This window comes from Zingiber officinale, chromosome 7B, assembly GCF_018446385.1.
Source record: "Zingiber officinale cultivar Zhangliang chromosome 7B, Zo_v1.1, whole genome shotgun sequence".
In the NCBI taxonomy this organism is placed as follows: Eukaryota; Viridiplantae; Streptophyta; class Magnoliopsida; order Zingiberales; family Zingiberaceae; genus Zingiber; species Zingiber officinale.
The window spans coordinates 72,321,665-72,339,668 of NC_055999.1; positions in this window are offsets into that span (position 1 = coordinate 72,321,665).

The following is an 18,004-nucleotide window of genomic DNA, read 5'->3' on the forward strand; positions in this document are numbered from 1 at the left end:
TGAAGGCGCTGGAATTCCGTTTTGTTTAAATTTCCCTGTATAAAAATTGTATAAGTACAAAATTTTTCCTAGCAACCCGCATGTTCGATCAGACATATGTTTGATCAATCAAGCAAGTTCTTGACAGATCAAAGCACACCTTGATCGAAGTACAAGATCGTTGGCCTCTTGTGTTGGTACTCAAAATCGATACAAAGAAAACTAAACTAATTACACAACGGAATTAAAGAACTAGTTGTACCTTTTCTTTGTAGCTAAAGACCTCTTGATCTTCTGCCGTATTCCTCTCCTCTTCTTGGACATCGTGTGGGCGACGATCTACCAAGACAAAAACCACCCTCCTTCTCTTCTCGGTTTTCAAACCGCCAGCTACAAAAGTAGGCTCTAGGATGAGGCACCTTCTAATCTTCTTCCTTCTCTTCTTCTTCCTCTTCTCCAAGCCGCCGACCACCAAGAATTCCAAGCAAGAAAAGGGGTGCCGGCCACAAGCAAGGGAGAGAAGGGAACCGCCGGCCCTAACCAAGGTGGAGGAGAAAACCGCCGACCCTTAGCAAGGGAGAGGGTGGCACCGGCCCTAGGTGGAGGAGAAGGTGGCGCCAGCCACAAGGGGAGAAGAGAGAAAATTAGGAAAATTAGGTTTTTAGGGGGCACCATCTACTCCTTTTTATAACCTTTACCGTCTGTTACAAAGAAAAAAAATAACAGAATTCTGTTAAAAAAAAATCTCTCTTTCTATAACCAAGTTAAACCAAACCAAGTTAAATTAAACAAAACCAAGTTAAGTTAAATCAAACCAAGTTAAGTTAAATCAAACCAAGTTAAGTTAAATCAAACCAGGTTAAACCAAACCAAGTTATGGATGGGTGGATGCGAGGCTTTATATATAGGCTACAGTGGGGACCTAGAGGAGGAATTGGTTTAGGCCTCCTGATGGGCTTAGGCTTCCTGTGTTCGGCCCGAACACCCAACCTAAGTCCATCAATAATAACTCATACCACTAAAGGGTTATTATTGAATTACCGCACCAATCCCATATTACAATATGGGCTCCTTCTTATCATGAGTGTGTTAATCTCCCCGTGTTTAAGATATCGTATGTCCGTTAATTAAATAAGTTACTGACAACTCAATTAATTAACATCTGATTCTAAGAATAGTACCACTCAACTTCATTATCATGTTGGACTAAGTCAACATGCAGGGTTTACATGATAATCCTTATGAGCTCCTCAAGGGAGCATCATCAACCTAAATAATTAGGACACAGATTCCTTCTATAATCAACAACACAACATATAAATAGTATTATTTCCCAACTCATTTAGCCTATTGATTTAACGAATAAATCTCACTCATTGATAAGTTAAAGAAATAAATACTAAGTATACGTGCTTGTTATTATATAGGGATTAAGAGGGCGCACATCCATAATAACAGAGGTTTTGTTCTTTTATATAGTCAGTACAAATCGAATAACCTCAAATGGTCCTGCTTAATACACACATAGTGTACTAGTGTAATTTTATAGTCAAGACAAACTAATACCAAATTATACTACAACCGTTCCAATGGTTTGTCCATATCCATCTTGGTTGTGAGCTACTATTTATAATTTATAAGGAACCGATAATATGATCTTCTATGTGGCACCACACACCATGTTATCTATAATATAAATTAAATGGACAACTGCATTGACATATATATAAATATAAATGTAGATATTTGACCAAAGTGATTCTCATTTCAAAATATTTCAAAATAAATGTTCATACAAAAGCTAGGCTTATACTTTATATCCCAACAATCTCCCACTTATACTAAAAGCCTATGCTACCATAAATGCTGCCATACATCTGATTCCTATCCTCTCAACATATCTATCAAAAGCTCTCGCTGGAAAGGCCTTAGTGAAAAGATCTGCCAGGTTATCTACTGATGTAATCTTGGCGATAACAACCTCTCCTCGTTTTACGATGTCTCGTGTCAGGTGGTACTTGCGCTCAATGTGTTTACTTGCCTTATGGGCTCATGGTTCCTTCGAGTTTGTTACTGCACCACTGTTATCACAATAAATTGTGATAACTTTGGACAAACCAGAAATCACATCTAAGTCCATCAAGAAGTTTCTGAGTCATACAGCTTCTTTGGCTACCTCAAAGGCTGCCACATACTCAGCTTCCATGGTGAAGTCTGAAACGCATTTCTGCTTAACACTCCTTCATGCTATGACTCCACCTCCCAAAGTAAACACATACCCCGAGGTTGATTCATGGGCTTGTAGTTCATTACATAGTCCTCTTCTAAAAATCGGACATTGGTGCTAACAATGACCTTCTGATCTTTAGGACTATAAAATAAACCACCCTTCGTTCCTCTAGGATATCCCATGAACAAGTGAACTTCTGTATGTGATTCCAACTTATCAGCGTCTCCCTTCAGCACATGTGCTGGACTACTCCAAATCCGAATGTGTTTCAAACTACGCTTACGCCCATTCCACATTTTTGTGGGAGTAGAGGGTACTGACTTAGAAGGTACCAAGTTCAGAATGCACGCCGCCGTTTCCAGAGCTTATTCCCAAAATGAATTTGGAAATTCTGAATAACTCATCATTGATCTAACCATTTCCATAAGAGTCATATTCCTTCGTTTAGCCACACCATTCTGTTAGGGTGTACCAGGTGCAGACAATTGAGATTGAATCCCGACCTCTGATAAGTAACTCCTAAACTCTCCTAAGAAGTGCTCTCCACCATGATCAGACCATAGTGTCTTGATACTTTTACCATGACGTTTCTCCACATCAACCTTGTACTCTTTGAACTTATCAAATCACTCAAACTTGTGGCGCATCAAGTAAATATTCCTATATCTTGAATAGTCATATATAAAAGAGATAAAATATTCGAAACCACCTCTTGCTTGGATAGTCATAGGCCTACAAAAATCAGAATGAACCAATTCCAATACTTCTTTGGCTCTATAGCCTTTTACCTTAAAAGTTTTTTTGATCATTTTTCCTTCCAAGCAAGACTCACAGGTCAGAAAGTTTTTCACTACCAATGAATCCAAAGATCCATCGGCTATTAACCTTTGAATCCTACTCAAGTTAATATGACCCAATATTAGATGTCAAAGATATGTTTTGTTTATTTCCGAAGGTTGCTTTCTCTTATTAGAATTAGAAGATGTGTTATTAATTTTCATTTGTTTCATCATGAGAGTTTTTGGATTAAGAGTATACAAATTGCCAACCAACGTACAAGAACAGATAACCACCCTATTTTTCTTGATAACCACTTTGTCATCAAAAGAAACAGAATATCCATCCATAAATAATTTAGAAACTGAAATTAAGTTCTTTCTAAAAGATAGTATAAAGATAATTGTTCAAAATCAAAGTTTTATTCCTATCAAAAGATAAATAAACATCTCCCACTGCAATAGTCGCCACTCTCGTAGCATTGTCCATGTAGACGGTGATCTCCTCTTCATGTAGTCGTCTGGTTTCCTGAAACCCCTACAATGGATTGCAAACATGATCAGTGGCTCCCGTATCTACACACAGGTACCGGTAGATAATACCGCTAAACATGTTTCAACAACTATTGAATAAGATATACCTTTATTGTTCTCCTTTCTACGAGGACAGTCCACCTTCCAATGTCCAGACTGCTTGCATGTGAAGTACTTGCCTTTTGGCTTTTTCACACCTGCCTGCGGCCCAGTCCCTTGAGATCGAATCACTTTCTTTGCCGAATCAACTTGTTTCTTCTTCTTCTTTCTGTCTTTCGGCTTAGAGGCAGAAACGTTTTCAGCAATGTGAACTTAAGGACTTTGACGAAATAGCCCTTCCGTCGCTTGGAGTTCTGTCAAAAGTTCTGCCAATGAATAAACTCTTGGGCAGCGTTTGGAGAATGATATTGACCTGAGTTTCCCCATCGATTTCAGCTCCAAGGACTTCCATCTCATTTAAATGAGTCGTCATCTTGAGGATATGATCCCTTACGGGTGTCCCCTCAGTCATGGTGGTCGTCATTAAGTTTTTCATGGCCTCCTGCCTGGCAGCTCGATTCTGGTGTCCGAAGAGTTCCTTGAGATTAAGCATCATGTCATAGGCAGTGGGTATGGCCTGATGCTGATGTTGCAACACATTTGACATAGAAGACAAAATATAACACCGCGCCATCTCATCTGTCTTGACCCATTTCCTATGTCTCTCTATCTCTTCTTCACTAGAATCCTTATCAGGCACGCTAGGACAGACCTCAAGAAGTACGAACTTGTATTCTTCGGCAGTTAAGACAATGTCCAAGTTTCATTTCCAATCAATATAATTTGGACCAGTAAGTTTATTTTCTTTTAAAATAACAACAAGAGGATTGAAAGTCATTTTGAAATATTGAGAATCACAAAATAAAATATTTGGTCAAAACTTTAGAATTTAAAATAATATTGATTCCTCAAACAATATAATTTAACTTCACCAACATCTCAAAACACCATGAATTTCGTATGTCATGATAATGTAAACGTATACTAATTCAAACATTTGTAAGAGGAGGTTTTACCCATTAATTTTATTATCTTGTCAACCTAACTTTATGATAAATAAAATTAATAGTTGGTTCATCTTCGGTCACACAAATAATAACAGTGACTCCGATGGGGAAAATACTATTAAATGCGTCTAAGTATATACCACTACTTGATACTTAGTCCATTAATTAGGATTGTGCCCCTTCAGATGGAGAAGATCACACATACCTAAATAATTTCTTATAATCATTCATAGAGGAAGTTTGATCTAGTGATCCGTAAACAAACTCATCCGATTTGGAGGAAGACACTTAAAGCCAACGCGTAAGTTTGAATGCATCACTTACAAATCAGTAATGGAGACCGTGGAATTTATTTAAATAATCCCTCTCCTACTTAGTTATTTAAATTGAGAAATTTTAATCATGCACACACATCACAGCACACACATCATAGCGCATACATCACAGCACATAAAAACAACATATAAAGGCAATAAATATGAAAATAAAATTTCCAACTATTATAACCTCATCCAACGCTGTCCTCCAATATGCCGCCAATGGATCAAGCCGTCGCACCTATCTTGCTTCCTTCTCTGTCGCACCTCCGGTCCTTAAAATAACACCACGCATAGCAAGGATACAAGCCGCGACAAAAAAAATTATATTTATCGATCCTATATTCCACAAAGGAATTTACATATAATCTAGATCGAATAAAATGAAAAATAATAATAATAATAATAATAATACGGAAACCAACCGTATTTAATTATTACAATCATGCACACACAAACAACCTCGACATGCTCGAGGGTTCAAATCACACACAAACACAAAATCCATAATAGTTGGACTTAGGACGCCTGCAACCACAGAGTTAATCTTTCTTGCACATCCTACTATTATCCGGCCTAAATTTATGTATGAGCAGTACATAATTTAATCGAAAACCAATCACACAGAACCAGAAAACATGTTCTGATACCACTTGTTGGCGCTGGAATTCTGTTTTATTTAAATTTCTCTGTACAAAAATTATACAAGTACAGAACTTTTCCTAACAACCCGTATGTTCAATCAGACATGTGCTTGATCAATCAAGCAAGTTCTTGACAGATCAAAGCACACCTTGATCGAAGTACAAGATCGCTGGCCTCTTGTGTTGGTATTCAAAATTGATACAAAGAAAACTAAACTAATTACACAACGAAATTAAAGAACTAGTTGTAGCTTTTCTTTGTAGCTAAAGACCTCTTGATCTTCTGTCATATTTCTCTCCTCTTCTTGGATATCATGTGGGCGACGATCTATCAAGACAAAACCATCCTCCTTCTCTTCTCGGTTTCCAAACCGCCGGCTACAAAAGGAGGCTCTAGGATGAGGCACCTTCTAATCTAATTCCTTCTCTTCTTCTTCCTCTTCTCCAAGCCGCCGACCACCAATAATTCCAAGCAAGAGAAGGGGCACCGACCACAAGCAAGGGAGAGAAGGGAACCGCTGACCCTAGCCAAGGTGGAGGAGAAAACCGCCGGCCCTTAGCAAGGGAGAGGGTGGTGCTAACCCTAGGTGGAGGAGAAGGTGGCGCCGACCACAAGGGGAGAAGAGAGAAAATTAGGAAAATTAGATTTTAAGGGGCACCATCTACTCCTTTTTATAACCTTTACCGCCGGTTACAAAGATAAAAATAACAGAATTTGTTAAGAAAAAATCTCTCTTTCTATAACTGAATTCTGTTTAGAAAAAATCTCTCTTTCTATAACCAAGCTAAACCAAACCAAGTTAAGTTAAACCAAACCAAGTAAGTTAAATCAAACCAAGTTAAATTAAACCAAACCAGGTTAAACCAAACCAAGTTATGGATGGGTGGATGCGAGGCTTTATATATAGGCTACAGCGGGGACCTAGAGGAGGAATTGGTTTAGGCCTCCTGATGGGCTTAGGTTTCCTGTGTTCGGCCCGAACACCCAACCCAAGTCCATCAATAATAACCCATACCACTAAAGTGTTATTATTGAACTACCGCACCAACCCCATATTACAATATGAGCTCATTCTTATCATGAGTGTGTTAATCTCCCCGTGTTTAAGATATCGTATGTCCATTAATTAAATAAGTTACTGACAACTCAATTAATTAACATCTGATTCCAGGAGTAGTACCACTCAACTTCATTATCATGCCGGACTAAGTCCACTTGCAGGGTTTACATGATAATCCTTATGAGCTCCTCAAAGGGGTATCATCAACCTAAATAATTAGGACACAGATTCCTTTTATAATCAACAACACAACATATAAATAGTATTATTTACCAACTCATCAGGCCTATTGATTTAACGAATAAATCTCATCCATTGATAAGTTAAAGAAATAAATACTAAGTATACGTGCTTGTTATTATATAGGGATTAAGAGGGCGCACATCCATAATAACAGAGGTTCTGTTCTTTTATATAGTCAGTACAAATCGAATAACCTCAAATGATTCTGCTCAATACACACATAGTGTACTAGTGTAATTTTATAGTTAAGACAAACTAATACCAAATTATACTACAACCGTTCCAATGATTTATCTATATCCATCTTGGTTGTGAGCTACTATTTATAATTTATAAGGAATCGATAACATGATCTTCTATGTGACACCACACACCATGTTATCTACAATATAAATTAAATGGACAATTGCATTGACATATATATAAATATAAAATACAGACATTTGACCAAAGTGATTCTCATTTCAAAATATTTCAAAACAGATATTCATACAAAAGCTAGGCTTATAGTATACATCCCAACATTATCAACTTAGGTCATATCAATATATAAGTCTGCAATCAATTTTATATAATCTCAATTCAATACACTCCCCTTATCTCTTGCAAAGTTTGTCCTCGTCTCGTGATAACCACTCGGGCTTACTCGACACTTGGCTTTTCCGACTTGGCACTAAAAACTAGCTCAAACAATGGCGTCTGTTTGAAGACAAGATACCTAATGAGGTTTGGCCTCAATTACCTACATCCGTGTTTTCATATCGGATCTAGACAACATCCCGACTCAGTTCCAGACCCATGCCTCATTCATGTCTCGACCTCAGATGCTGACACTCTCTCGGACTCAATCTAAACAAATTGGGAGAACTTAGTTTCACATTGGAAATTTAGCCATTTAACATAACCACTTAGCCAAGTCACATTCAATACTACTCGAGGAAAAAAATACCCAACAAGAGGACACCAAGCCAATCAGCCAGGCTCTTAGTCATTTATGAATTAGACTCTCTAGGAAAGATGGTTGACTTTGTTGTTATCTCACTCCTTCATCACTCAGAAATAAACCATAGAAACCTACAACTGACACAAACAAGCAAGATAAGTTTCAACACATGCTTGTGAGACAAGTTGCAGGAAGTGAAATCTATTCATAACAAGAGAGTTTCTTCATGGTATTACAAAGCAAGATACAACAAGGCAAGAGTCAAAGATAGCAGGAGAGAAAGGAGACAAGATCAATCAGCCTTTTCAGAGGTAGAGAGCTCATCCCAGAGTTTCTACAGGTTCAAGAATGATAGATCAACCCCCCTTGGATTAGCTATGCTTAGATGTATTGGCAGATGATGCTCTTAAATCCATATCTCAATATATTGCGGCTTCTATTCGAGAGCAAGTCATAAAACTCAATAGAGGCAAAAAAAAAAAAAAAAAGCTTTCTTCTGAGTTTCTAGGTAATTTTCTTCACCAGCTTGATAGTCATGCAACTCCTGTTGAGTGGCCTCTTAGCCATCTTTGGTGGCTTCCAGTACAACTTTGAGGGTCTCCAGCTCAGACACCATCTTCATTTCTCTTTTCTATGTTGTGGACAATTGTAACCTCAACTTCTCCTTGTCTAGAGCCTTGGCACAAAGGTCGCATTGGAGCTACAACTATTGAGTTTCTAGAGCAAACAACTTCCCCATTTGCACAACTAACTCTTGCTGAGCTCGAAATGTTGATACAGTCTGACCTGGCTGTTGTTTTGATGTTGACACTGATTTAAGTTTGTATCAGATATTAATTAAACTCAGATTGATTACTGATCAAGGTTGATCAGGTGGAAGGGAAAAGTCCAAGTATGGAAACTTGGCATGCGGAATCAGAGAGGGCTCGGTAGCTCGTTCTCTGGACTAGGTCAGAGAGGGCTCGGTAGCTCGTTCTCTGGACCGGACGGAGTTGGAGAGGGCTCGGTAGCTCGTTCTCTGGACTAGGTCAGAGAGGGCTCGGTAGCTCGTTCTCTTGACCGGACGGAGTCGGAGAGGGCTCGGCAGCTCGTTCTCTGGACTAGGTCAGAGAGGGCTCGGTAGCTCGTTCTCTGGACTGGACGTGGAAGTCGGAGAGGGCTCGGTAGCTCGTTCTCCGGACTAGGTCAGAGAGGGCTCGGTAGCTCGTTCTCTAGACCAGGAAGGCTTTAGGGTTTAAGGCTGAGAAGCTCTAAACCTACATAGGCATTGGATCAGTCTGTTGACCGATCCAGTGATACTATGGTTATCGGATCGGTCACCAGACCGATCAGTAACCAATCAGTAACTCTCTGTGAGAATTACTGATCGTTCTGTAGACCTATCAGGAGGCAACGAAGTTCGGGAGAAAGAATAGGGGATTGGTCTGTGGACCGATCCACCTATAGTCTGATCGGTCCACAGACCGATCAGAGCCTTCCTGGACCGATCAGGCTATGGCCTGATCGGTCAGTAAGGCTGTGGATCGGTCTGCTGACCGATCCACAATAATGAATGAAGTTTCTGCTGTTTCTATGCAACTTCTGATTCGTCTGATTTAACCATCTGCTATGAGCTTTTTAATTTTCAGGTTGCAGGTATCATACCAATGTTTAAATTCAAATTAAACTCCATCAGGAGAATATGACAAAGTATTCTTTCTACTGTGTTTCGCTGCAAATGGTGCAATTGGAGCATTAACGTTCACTGGCTGCGATCTGGCTGCGATTAGTTGACAGTCAGCTTGAATCTTGCTTATTGGTTCGAGCTCAGAGACACCTGTGAAGAACATGGGTTCTATTGGTGTGAGTTCAAAGAACCAGATGAGAAGGAAGAGTGATTGGCGATGCCTTAGCTTGCAGCAGTGATTCGGTGCAGGTTGACAGCGATTCGGTGCAGAACACAGTGGAAAAATAGAGGAATAAGAAGAAGGATGAAGAGATAAAAGAAGGAGTCGATCAAGCAAGAAAAGAAGTTTTTTTTTGCTTGCTTAAGATTTTCGAGCTCTTGGCTGAGAAGCTGTGTTTTCCTTCTTGCGCTCTGCTGTCGTCTTCGTGTGGCTGTGAGCGTATTCTTCATTCTTTCTAGCCACTAATCATTGTAAGTCCTGTGCTTCATTTACATATCTTTGGAGACTTTGTGGAGAGGTTACTCCACCGAGAAGGAGGAAATCTTTAGCCGGAATCTCTCCAGGGTGTGATCTACCGAAAGATCAAGGAATCGTCCACCTTACGGACACGTCGAGGAGTAGGGGCAAGTTATCCCCGAACCTCGTACATACTGGTGTTAGTGGTGCTTTGTCTCCTTTTCGTGTATTACATTTTCGTTTGCATATTTCCGCTGCACTAACGATTTGTAGGAAGAAATTCCTTAAGTTTTTAGAGGAGGCTATTCACACCCCCCCTCTCTAGCCATCCGAAGATCCTAACAAGTGGTATCAGAGCTTGGTTCTCTTCATCCGGATTAACACCCTAAAGAGCAAGAAGATGTCTATGAAGGAAGGGTTTAGCACCAATCGTCCTCCCTACTTCGACGGAGCGGACTTTCAATATTGGAAGAGCCGCATGGAATATTATCTTAAGACCGACATCTCAATGTGGTTCTCCGTCAAGGAAGGGTTTACACCTCCGAAGGACGAAGAAGGTAAGGAACTAGACTCATCAAGGTGGTCCGCTGAGCAAACTCGCAAAGGATAAGTCGATGCCAAGGCAGTGGTCACTCTACATTGTGGGATAGCCAAGGACCAACTCATCAAGGTAGGTCCATTCATGAGCGCAAAAGACTTGTGGAACAAGCTCATCGAGCTCCAAAAAGGAACTCGAGATTCTCAGATCGCCAAGAGAGATTTATTCTTGAATCAATTACAAAACCTCACCATGAAGGAGAACGAGACGGTAAGTGAACTACACGGAAGGTTCAAAGAAATTCTCAATGGTCTTCATTCCGTAGATGAACGCGTAGAGAATCGCGATCTTATAAGGTATGTTCTTAAAGCCTTTCCGAGGAATGCCTTGTGGTCATCTATGGTAGATGCCTACAAGGTCTCCAAGGACCTTTCAATTGTTAAATTAGATGAATTTTTTTGTGAAATGGAACTCCATGAATTTGCTAACAAGGGTCAAAAAGAGAAAGGTATTGTCTTAGTTGCAGGAGAAAAGAGCAAAGATGGAAGAAGGAAGAAAGAAAAGAAGAAGGAAAAAGAGATTCCTTCATCTTCATCCTCCTCCGAGTCCGATGATGAAGGTGAATCATCATCAAGCGAGATGGCCAACTTTGTAAGGAGAATCATGAGAAGGAGCCGGAGATACAAAGGGAAAGGTAAATCTATCGATCAAAATGTTGATAAAACTAATGTCACTTGTTTTGAGTGTAGCAAGAAAGGACATTATCGGAGCGAGTGTCCAAAACTCAAGAAGAAGGAGGAAAGGGTCAAAAAGAAGAAAGCTCTCAAAGCTACTTGGGATGAATCCTCCTTAAGCTCATCGGAGGAAGAAAAGAAGGAGAAAAGCACACGTCAATTAGCGTTCATGGCAAGGGAGGAATCGGATTCCGGGAGTGATGGTGACACGAGTGATACCTCAGCCGCGGGTTCATCATCTTCGGATGATGAAGAGGTAACTTCTCCTCATTTAGAAAAATGTTATAAAACCATTGCACATTTATCTACTTTGCTTAAGAAGTCAAAAACTCAAATTAAATCATTAAAAGATGAAGTAGAGCACTTGAGGGCCCTTAGGGAAGATGAGGTTGATGACCTACATCAAGAGGTCCTTGAGGATGAAAATAAAGCCTTAAAGGGTGAAGTTGAGAAACTCAAGAAAATGCTTGAAAAATTCTCAACTAGCTCTAAGACCTTAGATATGATTCTAAATGCCCAAAGGGCGGTCTACAACAAGGCTGGGTTAGGATATCAACCTAAGGAGTCTAGTTTCATTTCGCTAGTGTCTAGAACCCAATTTCATAGATCACATACTTCTAGGGTTCATGAGACTAGGAAGGTTGTGACCAAGGCATGGGTTCCTAGGTCTTTCATTGTAGATGCATTAGGTCCCAAGATTTGGGTACCTAAAACGTCTATCTTTCGTGTCTTGTAGGCATTGGTCAAGGGGGAGCATCTATCAACTTGGTTTGTTGATAGTGGATGCTCCAAGCACATGACCGGGGACAAGTCACTCTTTACTACCCTTCAAAACAAAAATAGAGGTAATGTGTCGTTTGGTAATAATGGTAGCCTTAAGGTTATAGGAGTTGGAGATATTCATATATTCGAATATCTCCAAATCAAGAATGCCCTTCTAGTCAAGGGGATGACCTTTAATCTCCTAAGTGTCAGCCAATTGTGTGATACGGGTTACACAATTGAGTTTCATTCAAGTCAATGTCTGGTCAAACACATTGACACACTTGACATGGTACTAGTAGGCACAAGGGTAGATAACATTTATCAAGTATCTTTTAAAAGTGCTACTAATGCCTCTACTAAGTGTTTCATGTCAAAAGAAGAAGAATCATGGCTTTGGCATAGGAGGTTGGCCCATGTGAACATGAAGAATATTCGAAAGCTAGCCAACAAAGGATTAGTGCGAGGCCTACCAAGCATCAAGTACCAAAAGATAAAATTATGTGATGCATGTCAAAAGGGTAAGCAAACAAAAGCATCTCATAAAGGTAAAAGCGCTGTAAGTACATCTACCGCTTTAGATTTATTGCATATGGATTTATTTGATTGCAGTAATGTCATTTCATTGAATGGAAGTAGATACTGCTTAGTGATCATTGATGATTTTACTAGATATACATGGACTTTCTTTTTGAAAAATAAGGATCAAACCATAGATATTTTTGTTTCTTTTTGTAGAAGAACTGAAAATGGAAAATCAACAACAATTAAAACAATTAGAAGTGATCATGGTGGAGAATTTTAAAACCATAGATTTTTAGAATTCTGTCAAGAAAAAGGATATAGGCATGAGTTCTCTACTCCAAGGACCCCACAACAAAATGGGGTTGTGGAGAGAAAGAACCGAGTCTTGCAAGAGGCTGCACGAAGCATGCTCAATGAGTACTCACTACCAAGCTACTTATGGGCTGAAGCTGTAAATACAGCTTGCTATGTGCAAAACCGAGTCTTGATACATAGGTTTTTAGGAAAGACTCCCCATGAACTTTGGTTTGGGAAACCCCCTACAATTAAACATCTTAAGGTGTTTGGTTGTAAGGTGTTTATCTTGAACACCAAGGATCATCTTGGAAAGTTCACGGCTAAGGCTGATGAAGGGATACTGGTCGGGTACTCTCTCATCAGCAAAGCCTATCGAGTCTACAACAATAGGACTAAATTGATTGAAGAGTCCTCGGATGTAGCATTTGAAGAAATCCCTAAATCAAATGATCAATCGAGGGATGTAGGAGAAATTCAATTTGAACTTAGAAGTCTAAGTTTGAATGATCAAAACATAGAAAGAGTCGAAGTTGACTCCGATGATGATGAGCAAAGGCAACAAAGGGCTCAGGCTAATCCTTTGCCCGATACTGAGTCCTTGCCTGTGTCCAGTGAGACCACTCATGAGACACCGCCAACACCAAGGCAATCTAGGATAGCGTCTAGTCATCCCTAAGACTAGATTGTTGGAGACATCCAACAAGGGGTTAGGACCAGATCATTCTTTAGAAATGAGTCTAATAAGGTCGCCTTGATCTCATAAATCGAACCAAAATTAGTTGATGAGGCATTGCACGATCTTGATTGGGTCATAGCTATGCAAGATGAGTTAGGTCAATTTGAAAGGAGCCAAGTGTGGGACTTAGTTTCTAGACCTAAGAAGACCACCATTATTGGAACCAAATGGGTCTTCAAAAATAAGTTAAACCAAAAGGGAGAAATCGTAAGAAACAAGGCAAGACTTGTAGCCAAGGGCTATAGTCAAGTCGAAGGCCTCGATTATGATGAGACTTATGCTCCCGTGGCATGATTAGAGTCCATTCGTTTAATGCTAGCTTTTGCTGCACATAGAGGCTTCAAGCTCTATCAAATGGACGTTAAATCAGCCTTCTTAAATGGTTTCATTAAAGAAGAGGTCTTTGTTAAACAACCACCGGGGTTTGTGAATACCGAAGCTCCAAACCACGTGTACAAGCTCAAGAAAGCTCTTTATGGGTTTAAACAAGCACCTCGAGCTTGGTACGAAAGGTTGTCAACTTACTTACTAGAAAAGGGGTTTGTAAGAGGTCAAATAGATCCAACACTATTTCTGCGTAGAGATGGTGAAAACATATTTGTAGCTCAGGTGTGTGTCGATGACATAATTTGTGGCTCAAATAACAAGGGCTATTTGAATGAATTTATCACTCACATGGAAAGTGAGTTTGAGATGAGTCTGGTGGGAGAATTGACATTCTTCCTTGGACTTGAAATCAAACAAACTCGAGATGGCATTTATGTCCATCAGACGAAATACACTCAAGAGATGCTCAAGAAATTCAAAATGAGTGACTCTAAGGAAGTATCCACTCCAATGGCGACAAACACTCGCCTTGACAATGATGAGAATGGAAAACCAGTTGATCTAACGCAATATAGAAGCATGATCGGTAGTCTTCTATATCTCACAGCTAGTCGACCGGACATACTTTTTGCTGTGGGCATGTGCGCTAGATATCAAGTCTGTGCCAAGGAATCTCATTTAATTTCAGTTAAGAGAATCCTGAGATACCTTAAGGGCACAATTAGAGTAGGTCTCTGGTACCCTCGTACTGAGTCTTTTGATTTGATAGGTTATACCGACTCCGATTATGCTGGGTGCAAATTGGATCGGAAAAGCACTAGTGGGGGTTGCCAATTTTTAGGTTCATCATTGGTTAGTTAGTCAAGTCGGAAGCAACATTGTGTTGCTCTCTCCACGATCGAGGCTGAATACATTGCCATGGGAGAGAGTGTATCACAATTGTTGTGGATGATCCACACCCTAGAAGATTATGGGCTTTCGTATAAGGGAGTGCAAGTATTGTGTGGCAACATTAGCACAATAAACCTAACGAAAAATCCAGTCCATCATTCAAGGACCAAACACATTGAAGTGCGTCATCACTTCATTAGAGATCGCGTAGCTAGGGGAGACATTGCGCTCACATATGTTGAGTCAAAGTCAAATCTAGCCGATATTTTCACCAAACCTCTTCCGGAAAATGAATTTAGTCATTTAAGAAGAGAATTGGGGATGTGTTTGGCTCAATAGGTCATTTGGACTTCATCATGATCAATAAGGACAATTAACACGACAAGAGAAATTGGGAAATTAATTTAGACAACTTGGGGACATCTCACACAAACTATAAGGTTTAACAAATTATTTTTGTTTGCTAGAAATGGGGTGAGATGCTAGGATCAGCCAAATTATTCAAAATGTATCATGCATCCCTTGAATAATTAGGTTGAAGAGACATAAATTAAGTATGGGGAAGATCATTACATAATTCATGTGTATTTGGTTCCTAGATCTTACTCATATATTCCAACCAAGGAAACTTGGTTGGACCTTTACCTAGAATTTATCTAACTTTGATTAATGTGTTGATTGATATTTTTGATCGATACCTTTCATGATTTTAATTGAAAATAAGACAAGCTATTGAGGTAATGATAGCAATTTGGTTATATTTTGACAAACTTGAAACTGATCATAGCAAGGATGTGTTTTGAACCAGGTAATAAAAAGCATGAGTTTTGATTAATACCTTGGTTCACTATAGATCATAGTTTCAGAAGTTTCTCTGGTTTTGAAACCATAAGGTTCAAAACGTTTGAACTCTATGAGTTTGGAGTTGGTCTGAGTTTTTAAATGTTTGTAACTTTCCGGTTTTGAACAATGTCAGACCATAAGAGCTCATCTTTCGAAAATATTTATGTTTGTAGATTCTTCAGGTTTTAGGTTCTGAATTTGGAAGTTTCTGAACTTCTTCAGTTCTGAATCTTCAGAATTTTCGATAGAAAATTTATACGAAATTCAGTTACTGAAATTCCAATTTATCAGACACTGATCGGTCCACAGCCCGATCAGGAGAGGCTAGATCGGTCTATCGACCGATCCAGAACTCTCTGTTTGCTTACTGATCGGCCCAGCGACCGATCAGGTCATTCTGGTACGCAAGAAGGCGTTCTGATCGGTCCAGGGACTGATCAGGGTATTCCCTGACCGATCAGGAGATTCCCTGATCGGTCAGGATCTCTCCTGATCGGACAGCCGTCCGATCATATCACCACCTGGATTATCGTGCTATTAACCCTCGAGCAGCAGCATGTCGCCTCAGGGACTCATTCCTCCAGCTGATGATGATGATGCTCCTCATATTGAGGATGTTGATTGATACACCTTGTTTATGTTGGTCATTTTGATTGGCTATGTCTCAGATACTGTTTGATAGATACATGTGTCTGACCTAAATATTAGCTGTTTTCATATATTTATGCTACTCGCTTTTCTATTACTTGCTTCTCTTTATGTTTCAGTTCTTATTGGCTATTTATATGCTTTTCACATGCCATATCTTGATTATCTCTTATTTACTGTCCGATAATACACTTAGAGGGAGTTCTATGTGGATTAAGAAAGAGACAGTATGGGTTAAGGGGGAGTCCTTTAAATCTTATTATCTAATTCATACCTTTTCGGTGTTTGACAAAGGGGGAGAAGATAACTAAGTTTAGAGATGAATGAAGTTTTGATTTTAGGGGAGAGGATAACCTTGAGGATTATTGACTTCCTTACATAGTGTTGTATCCGACTTAGGGGGAGGATCTTGATTCCCCTAAAATTATGGAAAATGAGCATTTCTGATCTAAACTTAAATCGTGTTGTCAAACAACAAAAAGGGGGAGATTGTTGATACAGTCTGACCTGGCTATTGTTTTGATGTTGACACTGATTTAAGTTTGTATCAGATATTAATTAAACTCAGATTGATTACTGATCAAGGTTGATCAGGTGGAAGGGAAAAGTTCAAGTATGGAAACTTGGCATGCGGAGTCAGAGAGGGCTCGGTAGCTCATTCTCTGTGTTGGATCGTGAAACGTCGATAGAGGGGGGGGGTGAACATCGATTCAAAAAAATCGAGTTAATAAGAGTTAAGCGCAGCGGAATAATAAAAAACTTAGGCAAACTGAACAAGGTGTTTTTTACTTCATTCGGAGCCTGTGACGATTCCTACTCGAAGGCCCGTACTCCTTGAGTACTTTCGTTGGGCAATTCACTAGCAATTCGAAATATTATTACAAATTAAGGTACAGAAATGCTAATAGAAATAAAGTGATACCGACAAGAAAATTAACCAAAGAAGAAGGAGCACTTTGTCGGAGCTTTGTTAGCGTCGCAGGAGCGTAGAGCAGCAGAGCAAGCAGTCGAAGAGTTCTCAGTTGTTGTTACCTCAGCTCTGCTTCCACCCCATCTTTTATATGAAGCTCGGGGCACCCTGGATCCCTTCCGGATACCCTGGTGAGACGTGGCAAGTCCAACCAACGAGCTCCAAGTGGCGACGTACGATCAGGATAGTTTTTGCCTCCAGGGCGCCCGGGTGCCTCCCGGGCGCCCGGACCACCTTTTTCCAGCGAATAGCTTTCCTACAAAACAAGGTTAGTCCGAGACAAATAGATCCTGCAAAATAAAGTGTTAGCACAGTTTTATGAGTTTAGTATAAGAAGTATGACTTAGATTCCGTCTTTCCGAGACCGGAATCTAGTCACGATCTCGACTTAGATATTCGAAATGGATCTAAGCCGGATTGACGCCTAATGTTCCCTTCCCAGGAACGCGTCCTCGCAGTCACTCCCCTCCAGTGACTTACCTTACTTACCTGCCAGACGTCCGGTCAGCCCTTCGACCCGTCTGGACTTTTCGCCAGCTATCCGGTCAGCCCGTCGACCTAGCTGGACTTCTCGCCAAGCGTCCGGTCAGCCCGTCGACCTGCTTGGACTTCTCGCCAGCTATCCGGTCAGCCCGTCGACCTAGCTGGGCTTCGTGCCAGACATCCGGTCAGCCTGTCGACCTGTCTGGACTTCTTCTGCACACTCGATCAGAGTGTTAGACAACAATAGACTAACTTAACCTGATTTGTCATTCATCAAAACCTGGGTTAAATCGTTAGTGCCAACCGCACCAACAATCTCCCCCTTTTTGATGGAATGACAACCTGGTTAAGTTA